The sequence below is a fragment of the Mustela nivalis genome (assembly GCF_964662115.1).
Source record: "Mustela nivalis genome assembly, chromosome: 15".
In the NCBI taxonomy this organism is placed as follows: Eukaryota; Metazoa; Chordata; class Mammalia; order Carnivora; family Mustelidae; genus Mustela; species Mustela nivalis.
In genome coordinates this window covers 65,586,630-65,598,522 of record NC_139034.1, presented here as the reverse complement: position 1 = coordinate 65,598,522, position 11,893 = coordinate 65,586,630, and the positions used below count along the sequence as shown (strand labels likewise).

The window sequence follows — 11,893 nt, the reverse complement described above, 5'->3', positions numbered from 1 at the left end:
TTCTGAACAAAAATAGCGTATCTTTAATAAAATGCAAATTATAAGATAAAATACACACCAAATTTAGACTTTTAACATGTGTATTCACATTTCTGAAGGAATCATTAGAAGTATAGATTCATATAAATTTCAAATTAATTAAAGAATAAAACGGAAAGGATAAAAACGGAAAGGATAAAATTTTTGAATCCATTTAAAAGCTGACGGGAAAAGTAAAAGAAACAGTATTAAAATAATTTTGACAATTCTGAGATGGCACAAAACTGAGATGGAAAGTAACCCACAGTTTCAGTGATTCCTTGAGCAAATAATGCTAGGTTTTTATTTTGGTTTAGTTGAAATATATTTAAGATGTAACATTGGATACATTTAACATTGAAATATATTTGACATGTAACATTGTACACATTTAAAGTGTATAAATGTTAATTTGATATGTGTACATATTGTAATATGATTGTCATTTTAGCAATAATAACACCATATAATTACCTTTTCTCTTAGTGGTTACCTTTTTCTCTTAGTGGTTGGAGTAATTAAGTTCTAATCTGTAGCAAGTTCGATTATTGTAATACAGTATTGTCTGAATTTCACTATAACATGTATTAGCTTTGTAGAATTTACTACTGTTATGAGTTTGTATCTTGAACATCTGTCCTATACCCTGTATATATATATATATATAACATCTGTCCTATACATCTGTCCTATATCCTATATATATCTGCCCCTTATCCCCTGGTAACACTTAGATGTGGAATCTTAAAAAAAAAAAAAATACATTTTAAAGATGGAGAAAAAAAGACTTTGCCAAGTACTTTCTAAGACCTAAACAAAACAAAAAAGTTGTTGTTAGTAATCTTGGAGTTGTTCTTTTTAGTTCTGTATGTACTCAGACATTATTAAAAGTAGTCTTTTGTCCTGTTCCTTCATAATAACCAAGTAACTTTATAAGATGTTGGTTTCTCTGAAATTGCTTATGTTCAAGAGAACACCATAGATTCTCTGTTAGAGTAAGGTCAATTTTCTCTTGAAAATAACCAGATGCTTTTATTTTTCCCTCAGTTCCTGCTCTTCTTAGTCACCATTTAAGACAAAGAATAGCTTCTTTGGGGATTTGTTTTGTAGTCTTCTATAATAAAAGAAATATAAAAATATATGGATAAATAGAAAACACAAAGTAAAATCAGAAACTCCTAAATCAATATAAGTGTAATAAATTTTTGATATAAAAAATGAGGATGTCAATTGAATTCAAAACCATAATTATATTCTGTCTATAGCAAAGCTAACTAAATTATAAGGACACAAAGAATTAAACAGTAAAAACTAGAAAAAGAATAATACCAAGATAATACTGATACAAACCAAAGTTCATATAGGTCACCTGTTAATAAATAAAATAAGCTTTAAAATAAAAACATTGCTAGAGATACACTCACTATTTTCCTGTTAAAACGTCCAGTTTATCAGGAAGATACATACATAATAAACTTGTAGATTTTAATAGGATAATTTCAAAATAGATAAAATAAAAAGCCTAGAAACACCCATTCCATCTAATTTTCAAGGTCATCTCCATCTCCATACAAATAGTTTGTTGATGTTATTCTTAACATATGAATAAATTAATAGGAATTATACCTAAAAGTAGGTTTCTACCATAACAAAACCTTAATTAAGAAGTAGTGGGAGGCAAAGTCTTTGTTGAAACTATAGTTTATAGTAACTCAAAATATTTCTTACAAGTCTGCTTAGTCAGAAGCTCTTGGGGAACGGTTAGAAAGCTTAAAAAGCGTTTGTTGGTGTGTTTATCGCCTTTGGTTATTTACACAAAAGAAATGAACCCAGGGAAGAATTGGCCAGTTTTCAGTTAGAAATTGAAAGATATAGATTTTTTTGGTAATACTATGTTCTGAAAATATAATTTTACCTAGAATAAATTATTCAGAGGGTGATTGAAATGATTTAGAGGAAACAACACTGGAAAAAAAAAAAAAACCTTCTGTGTTCAATCAGTTCTTTGAACTATTTGATATGACAGAAATAAAAGATCAGACACCAAATTAATTCAATTAGTGAACTCCTAAAAGAAGTACAACTTTTTAGTGAGAAACACAAAGGCTAAAGCTATTGAATGATCCCAATTCTATTTAAGTTTGAAAATCTTTTCAACTGAAACTAACCTGTATAAGAATTTGGGACAGTTTCAAATTTTGAGATTTTTAACAAATATAAGATAAATTTATGTCAGACTTAACTTGAAAAATAGTTGTATTTAATATTTTTATTTTAACCTGCAAGACAGTTTTGTTTGTGGACATTTATTTTCTCTCTAGGAGATGTCTTAATACACAGTGTGAATATGTGAATACCATTTTTTAAAAAATCAGTACTTCTCATGATGTTACTTGATTTCATTGCAGAATTTTAATAGGCAATATTAGACAATTTGGTGGCAAATTATTTGAGAAACTTTCATTCTTGAGTACTGTGTGATTTCGGAATGTACTTAATTAATTGAGTCATTCTTTTGACCCATTACAGAAATTTCTGGCCCTAAATTCTACACTACCTACCCTAAGTTTCTGGTTTCCTTCCTGTTTGTTGCCCACCTCTTTTTCTAACTATTATAAAGGAGGTTAATTATCATGCTGGGTGAGAAAATGAGCTAATTTAGGAACAAAACAATGCACAGGGAATTCAGCCCATTCTTTTCTTGTCCCTCAAAATCAACAGAAAATATAGAAGTGCATTTTTTGCAAATACTGCATTCCCTTTGACTGGAGGGGGTTATCCTGTGTAGAGTTTGGGATCATTAGGGAGACCTCAAGCCTATTTGACACTAAAATCAAACTGTCTTCCAATCTAGCTTGACAAGTTATGAAATTTTTCTTTTAGTGTCTTACTTGATGAGTGTGTTGTTTTATTTCTCAATTTATTCTTAACTGGAATAGGGAAAAGGAGTGCTATTTACTGACCTCTCAAAAAGAACGAATAAAACGAATAAAACATGAGCATTAATCATGTAAATTCTCTAACTTGGGACAAAATCTTTAGGCTGATGATTCTGATTTATATTTTTCTTCCCATCAACACTCTTCTAAAACTGAATTTCTATAAGTACATTTTCTATACAGTCGTCTCATAAAATAGGTCAATCTTAATAAACTCATAATTAATTTCATCCTTATATGTTTATCTTACTTTATTTCTTATTTATGTTTATAAACCTTAAAGCATCTAATCCAGAGGTTATACATGACACTGAGACCTAATGGAATCAAGGCTATTATAGGTATAACCTGTCATAGACCTAGGAACTTATAGAATTTCATAGTCCTACAAATTCACTATTTATTTAGAAAAGGTTGGCATAGTATAATTCAACAGTTAATTAAAATGGAGGATTTTTCTTAGCAATGAATATCTTCCTTGATCATTCCCAGTAGGAATGATTACCAAAGCATAGAAGAGGCTATAATTAGAGTTGAGGTGTACTCAGATGTGGCATTTTAGGAAGCTGATGCTGTTGGTAAAAAATTAAATTAAGGGTAGAAATTAAGGTCAGGAGTAAACAAATGGAGAAGATGAGGTAAAGAATATAGACATTTTAGGGTGCCTGGGTGGCTCAGTGGGTTAAGCCGCTACCTTCGGCTCAGGTCATGATCTCAGGGTCCTGGGATCGAGTCCCGCATCAGGCTCTCTGCTCAGCAGGGAGCCTGCTTCCTCCTCTCTCTCTCTCTGCCTGCCTCTCTCTGCCTACTTGTAATCTCTCTCTGTCAAATAAATAAATAAATCTTTAAAAAAAAAAAGAAAGAAAAAAAAAGAATATAGACATTTTATGTGGATGAAAAAGTGAAAAAGGCAAGCGTATACTCTCCAGAACATGAAAAATTCTAGGTTTAGTACACACTTATCCTTCCAGTTTCTCTAATACATTGGCCTGACCATGGCTTACCATGTAAATAATTAAAATGTAGTCAATCAAAAAATAAATAAATAAAATATATTCAGTTAAGTAAAAAAGGGCATAATATTCAGAACTGCTACTACATAATACTCATAACGGCTACTAAAATGAATTTAAATAGAATTTGTCTCTCCATAAAGCCAACAATTGACTTATTTCCTCGAAGGACTAAACCTCTGTCAAATATCCAATCTAAAATATTGAGTTACTGTAGGCAGAGAATCACAGGTAGAAATTTCTTTAATTTGTCTGAGCACATCTCTCAGAGGAGTAAACTAAATCATATCCACTTTTATTTACCTCTTATCTCCCCCTCTCCATTGTATCTTTCTAATTTTCTAGAAGTACTTTACTCTCTTGAAGTGTCTCATTTTAGATATCATAGTACACGCAGTGTTACAGGTTAGCATTGCTAGAGTTTGATCTAGTCTAAATGAGTTAATACTTTTCATTAGTATCCACGGAGGCCATTTAACTCTAAAGTGTCCTCTGATTCCCCCAAAGTCACAACGAACTAATGATAATGCCTTCTATCTTTGAAAATGGATTTTCGTTAAAGGAATACAGTAGTCTTCCCTTATCAGAGGTGCCGTATTCTGCAGTTTTGTTACCTGTAGTGAAGTCAATTGTGATCTGGAAGTAGATGATCCTCCTGATGAATCATCAGATCACTAATAGCCTAACATTATGTCACAGAGCCTACATCATTCACCTCACTTTGTCTCATCATGTTAGCATTATATCGTATCACATTATCACAAGAAGAAAAAGGCTGAGCAAAGTGTGGTAAGATTGTTTGAGAGTGAAACCATATTCATATAACTTTTATTGTAGTATATTGTTACAAAGTTTCTATTTTATTATTAATTGTTGTTTTTCCTACTGTGCTTAATTTAAAAATTATACTTCCCTCATAAGTACGTATATACAGAAAAATCATAGTATATATAGAGTTCATTATTATCTGCAATTTCAAGGCATCCACTGGGAGTCTTAGAACCTATTCCCTGTGGATAAGCAGGTCCTAATGTACTCTCTCATCACTGAAAAGTTACAATATAACCAGTGAGCCTACAATTACTGGATCCAGAATGCCGAATGCAAACCTGACTCTTCAAATAACTGGATACATGTCCCTGAGAAAGTTTTTTAAACTCCTCTTTTCTTTAAAATGGGGAGATAGGGGTGCCTGGGTGGCTCAGTGGGTTAAGCCTCTGCCTTCGGCTCAGGTCATGATCCCAGGGTCCTGGGATTGAGCCCCGCATCGAGCTCTCTGCTTGTCAGGGAACCTGCTTCTCTACCTCTCACTCTGCCTGCCTCTCTACCTACTTGTGATCTCTGTCTGTCAAATAAATAAATAAAATCTTTAAAAAAAAATAAAATGGGGAGATAATTCCAGCCTTTATTTTGGTGAAAAAGTTAATATGTGCTTAGCAATATTAAGAACTGGCAAGTGTTTGTTATTATTCTAAAGTATTATTACCAAATCTTTATTTTTAAAAAAAATTTTTTTTAATTTATTTGACAGAGATCACAAGTAGGCAGAGAGGCAGGCAGACAGAGAGGAAGGAAAGTGTGGTAAGATTGTATGGGAGTGAAACCATATTCATATAACTTTTATTATAGTATATTGTTACAAAGTTTCTATTTTATTATTAGTTGTTGTTTTTCCTACTGTGCTTAATTTATAAATTATACTTCATCATAAGTACGTATATACAGAAAAATCATAGTATATATAGAGTTCGTTATTATCTGCAATTTCAGGCATCCACTGGGAGTCTTAGAACCTATTCCCTGTGGATAAGCAGGTCCTAATGTACTCTGAGCAGAGAGCCCAATGTGGGGCTCGATCCTAGGACCCTGAGATCATGACAAGAGCCGAAAGCAGAGGCTTTAACCCACTGAGCCACCCAGGCGCCCCACCAAATCTTTATTTTTAAAAGAAGAATTTGAAGTGGCATTATTTTTGCAGAGTAGGTATTTTATATTAACCAATCATTTGAATTCTCTAAATAATTATGGCGAAAATATACATTTCTCCGGAAAATTGTACTGACAGTCTACTTAGCTCATGCCGGTTTTCATATATTCTAGGCTAATATCAGTTTTAAGGATGCCACCTTCTTTATTGCATCTGTATATCTCCATTCTCAATGATATTACGAACAGGTCAGAACTGCCTCTTCAGTTAGTCACATCATTTCTAGAATACTTCAAAACATCCAGAAGTAAAAGGCTATTTTTCTTTAGGAAAGGGGCAGAAAGGAAGGAAAGTGATCAGCAGATTCAAAGCTCCTTAGTTAAACAATATTAATTTCATATAGCAGCATATGGGAAATTCGTGAGCTATACATTTTACATTGTATGTGTATACACGTGCAATGTATAAATTATATATTTATTTTCAAGTTTTAGTTATTAATGCTACTTAAAGCTATTAAACAAAATATAATGTACTAACAATAATCACTAGAAATTTTTTTTCTTTTCATTAAAAGAGCTGGCTGATTACACAATGGAATTGCTCAAGTTTGCTGCTGATTTTATCATTGAATTAGCTTGTGAATAATATATAAAGGAAAAAGAAGACCCAAATTCCATCCCACTGCCATCTGGCTTGAGAGGATAAATGTCATATGCAATTGGCATACTCTTGCCTAAGATAAATCTCTAACCTTTTATGTAAATTCTAAACCATGTTGTCTTCACAGGCACAGAGGGAAGAATGATCTTCAAAATTATTTTTAGAACAGAGAATGCCAGACTAGATAAATCACCAGTGTTATTCCAAATGATATAGTCTATATTCCCAAGTAACAAGGTAATAGGTAAAGTTCTCATGTTCTCACTAAGGAAAATGAGAAATAGCTAAATATATAGTATAATGTGTTTATTATTCTGGAAGGATGAATCAAAATATTAATGGGAAACAATTCACATAAAAATTTTTATGATTATTTTACACTCTTAAAGTTGTATTTTATTCATAATATGTTTTGAAATATTTCATATTGCAATTCATCACATGGTGCTAAATTAATTATGTAGCTGTGTTTTTAAGAATTTCATTCACAGTGAGCTGTGATACTATAATACTATATGAAGCATATAAATATAATGAAAATTTTATGTCACTAAACTTCTGTGTTTAATTTTTTTGTAAAATTTAAACTGTAAATTTGTATTGCCCATATATAACAGTAACACTGTATCTTTATCAATATACTTTACAGAAAAATTATGGAACTTTTACAAAAATTATAACTAGTTGGGTTTTTAAAAATTACCTTATGGAGGGCCTACCGCGGGAGCGCGAGGGCCGCCACGAATTCCGTTTGGAGGCATCTTTGAGCTTGCCGAGTAGACACCATGAGCAAAGCTTACCCTCCGGAGCTGAAAAAATTTATGGACAAGAAATTATCATTGAAATTAAATGGTGGCAGACATGTTCAAGGAATATTGCGGGGGTTCGATCCATTTATGAATCTTGTGATAGATGAATGTGTGGAGATGGCAACTAGTGGGCAACAGAACAATATTGGAATGGTAGTAATACGAGGAAATAGTATCATCATGTTAGAAGCCTTAGAACGAGTATAAACAATGGATGTGTTCATCTGAACAATCAACTGCTTCCACATGTCCCCTCTCCATAGTACCTGTTTTACTACAATATAAAAATCAGATCGTGTGCATTTTCATATTGAGCTTTTTTGTTAAATAAACTTTTATTATAATAGCCAAAAAAAATTACTTTATGGATTCAAAAAGCATAACCTATTCAGAGTAAAATAACTATAACAGTAAAATACTTCATTTACATATAAATACAGGCAAAGAGAGAATCACATATGAAACAGGCTTATAAAAGCATCATGTTATCTTATCACCCAGAGATATATAGTGTTTAAATATTGTCTAATTCTATGTATATTAAAATGCAATAATTACTATAAATGTATGTGTATAAAAAATTACAGCATACTTTATTTTTTCTCATTGGACAGTATATCCTGGAGTTTTTTTCTTGCTAGTATCTCTAGAACTGTCTCAATATGTTTTTCATTTTTTTTGAGAGAGAGAGGGAGAGGGAAGAGGGGGAGGGACAAAGGGTGACGTAGAAAGAGAATTTTAAGTAGGCTCCATGCCCCGTGCCTACACGGGGCCCCACATGGGGCTTGATCTGACCACCCTGAGATCATGATCTGAGCCTAAATCAAGAGTCATATGCTTTAACCCACTGAGCCATCCAGGCATTCCAGAACTGTTTCAGTTTGTTTTTTGTTTTCTGTTTTTTGGTTTTCTTTTTGTTTTTACTAGTCCTATACAATTCTATTATATCATTGCACCATCGTTTATTAAATAAGAGAGTGCATATAATTAATATTATTATCCTGATACATAAAATGGAAAGATGGGCAAAGGATAGTGAAAGTTAGCACCAAGTAACATACTTACTGATGGCAAGTATGGTGGGTTTGTTGTTCAATCTGTAGTGTGCATGGTCATCAAAGAAGCAAAAAGGGGGAGGCAAAACCATCATTTTATTTTTCTTTCATTGGCTAAAATATAGCTGTCAGACATAAAACTTTCCACAATGGGCACTTTGGGTTCAGATAGTTTAAACTCTATATTGTCAATAAACAGAAGTACTTTTTTCTTGTCAAGAGGAAAAATAGAGAGGAAAGGACGTGACAAATAAAAGAGTAAGAAAGAAGATAAATAGTTTTTCTTACTTCAAGGATTGAACTTTAAAAGTCCTAAGGACGCAGAATATATCACATTGATATTTTTGATAGTTTTCTCAGAATCTTCTAACACACTTTTTCTTCTCTATTTTCCCCCAAACAGCCATGATTTCTTTCTAATTCAGTCCCATTGTCAGCATCTCCATCAATTTGGTTCTTCCATTTTTCCTCTGATTCCACAAAGAACACTGAAAGTCCCTTTTAGACCATAAGTAATATTTCAGAGTGCTAAGTATTTCCCAATGATTTTTCTTGTTTACATGAAAAAAGTAGAAAATGGAACCATTAAATAAAAAGCTGCAATTTTCTTGCTAAATTCTTTATTGGAGATGTAGAGTTACATCTTTCAATTGCACATTTAATCAATAGTTATACTGGTTTGGTAGATAAAGTATTGAAATTTTGAGTGGATTTATATACTGAAATTTCTGCCCATTCATTCTTTAATGGAAAGCATCCAACTGGCTTATATATTAGGTCCCTAGCAAGCACAATGCTGATGCCTACTCTACCTTCCTGAAAATAGCTGATGGAAAAAAATGGATGGGCCCCTGACCTAAGCTGGCCAATCAGATCCTGCTTTCAGTAATCTGGAGATTAGGTGGATGAATAGTAGTTGGTGTCTATATGTAATTTCATTTTTATTGGCTTTTAGCAAATTGACCCCTGCCTCCAAAGAAAATTGCCTTATAATTAATCACAATTTTATTTAGTCCAAAATGGGGAGAAACAACTAAACAAAAGAAAAATAGGAATGAAAAGACAAGCCATTGTCACAACCAACACAGTTCAGAGCTTTTTGACATCTGATTTAAAGCAAGATGAAGACACCATGTCATATTCTACATGTGCTACACACACATACACACACACACACACAAACACACAGAATTTATCTCCAATTACTTTCTCACTGGTGGACTTAAAAAATCCTGGGCCAGGGAGAATGGGCCAAAGGAAAATGAGAAATATACTGTAACAGGCAGAATGGCAGTCTAAGGGACCTAAAGAGATAGGCTAATACTTGATGTTATCACGCATATCATTTTCCACCGAAAACGGGAAATCTTACATGTTTTAGATCACTGATCAATCTATAATATGACATTTATTTCTCAGTACATTCTCAGTTCTAAATGGAAGCTACATTTTATTTATTTATTTGTTAAAATACTATTTTTACATAATTTCTACACCCAACATGGGACTCAAACTCACAATCTGGAGATCAAAAGTCTCTTGCTCTTCCCACTGAGCTAGCCAGGCATCCCTTTAATATTTCAATGATTATATTGAGATTATTCGAAATGTCCATATTCTGCAGAATAAAAATGTCACACTTGTAGTAAAATAAATGAGAATACACTAATGAAAATATGGAAGTCATCTTAACGTCATGGACTCAAGAAGGCTTCATGCCATGACCATGAATGCAATAGTTTGATCAGATTTTAAGCTGCTTTCCAAAAATGGAGGGGATATTCTTGACATTTTACTTAAAATGGTTGTATTTTGATAAAATATTTTATTATTGGAATTAGATATTTGGGAGAAAATATCTGTGCACTGACTAATCAAGGAAAATAATATCATGAAAAAAAATTTTTTTTATCACTAGGTTCTGATTTTTTGCGTACTGTTTCTCCATATAGTGGGGTGTTTCCTCACCAGCAATATTTGTACTGTGTGACTATTCTCTAATGACAGAGTGACTAAATAGTCTTTGGAAGTACGTTTGAACTAATCACAAGACTATTAAATTTGAGAATTTGAGATGGGATTGTCAGAGAGCAAATTGGGCTCAGTAAATTAAGTAATTAAATTAAGAAGTTTAATATACATGCATTATAGAAGGTGAAGGTATTCTCCTGAATAGAAATGGAAAGGGAGGAAAAAGTAGTCCAAAGGAGAGATGATCTTAAGCAAATGAGTCAAATTTTAATGAAAGTGCTTATGTGTACATACACACTATACCTGCATGCTCTTTGTAGCTCTATAATTCTTGGTCCTGATTTCCTTCAGATTTCTTGTTCTACTTGTTCTCATGCATCCTATTATAAAATAAAAATCACAGCAAATGATACATTTTATTTAACTTTTTCTCTAAAACTACTTTATATTATTTTCTTATTTAACCATTTGGCAAGAAACATACAACTTCTTTATAACACTTTTACTGACAAAATGCACCATAGTCCTGAGAGCATCCACCAAGAAGATCAGGGGAAAACATCAGCATAAATCAGATTGTTTCTTTTTGTCAGTTCAACAGTCCCATACTCTTTTACTGAGCAATAACATAAATCAAAGCCAGACGTGGAGGCACTATGATTTCATAAATGAATAAGCCATATTGCTTACCCCGAATCAGCTGGTTAAGAATGATAAATAGTGGATCAAAAACAAAAATACTAAATAATATGTTTATGACATAGTCTCTTTGTATGTGATTTTCTCCATTTGAAGCACTTTCTCTCATTCCCCAACATTACTCTGTCTTTCCCGTGGTGAATATAACTCTTAAATTCTACTGGTATGTGTGTTCAAGTTCTTATCATACTGTATTTTTTTTTTCTCTTCCCTCTGTTACTAATCCCTATGTTCTTGAGGCCAGGAATCATCTACTTTTTTTTTTCCTGTTAGTCTCCAATGCTTCACAAAACAAGCTCTGAATAATTAATATTGAGAATTTTTTAAGACATATGTTAGCATGAAATCAAATCCTCCCTATTAGAAGAAGAAATAATTTACACAATTATCAGTAAATTAATCAGATAAAATTAGAAGAAATAAACATAAAAATACCAAAGTCACAATGTATTTAAAAAAAAAGAAAAGCAGTTTCATATATTTTCTGCTAATAAATTCCCAGTTGTTATTTATGACATGAAAAGGTGACTTCTACTTTAGAGTAACAGTCAAAAACTTGTATTTAGAACTTTCTCTTGTTAAAATGACTCCAGTAAAATTTATTTTTGCTTCCCTAAAGAACCTTTCTTCAAATAATCTCTATGCTCATTTTACTGGTTGCAGAGTCAGTTTCCTGTGTTAGGTTTGTACACCTCATCAGAGAATGGATACAGAATGCTTTTCTCTATGAATGACCTTTCTCCATTTGTTCTTAGCTGTTTACTACAGGGCTGAAAGAAACCAAAACTCCCCCATTCAA

General features: G+C 32.4%; 1 pseudogene across 1 annotated transcript; it reads left to right on the top strand.

The window, feature by feature from the left end:
- The first annotated feature begins 7,272 nt into the window (after window positions 1-7,272).
- LOC309849315 (small nuclear ribonucleoprotein G pseudogene) lies at window positions 7,273-7,726 on the top strand (annotated as a pseudogene). Its single transcript has one exon. The product of its transcript is annotated as a small nuclear ribonucleoprotein G pseudogene (transcript).
- Window positions 7,727-11,893: the final 4,167 nt, after the last annotated feature.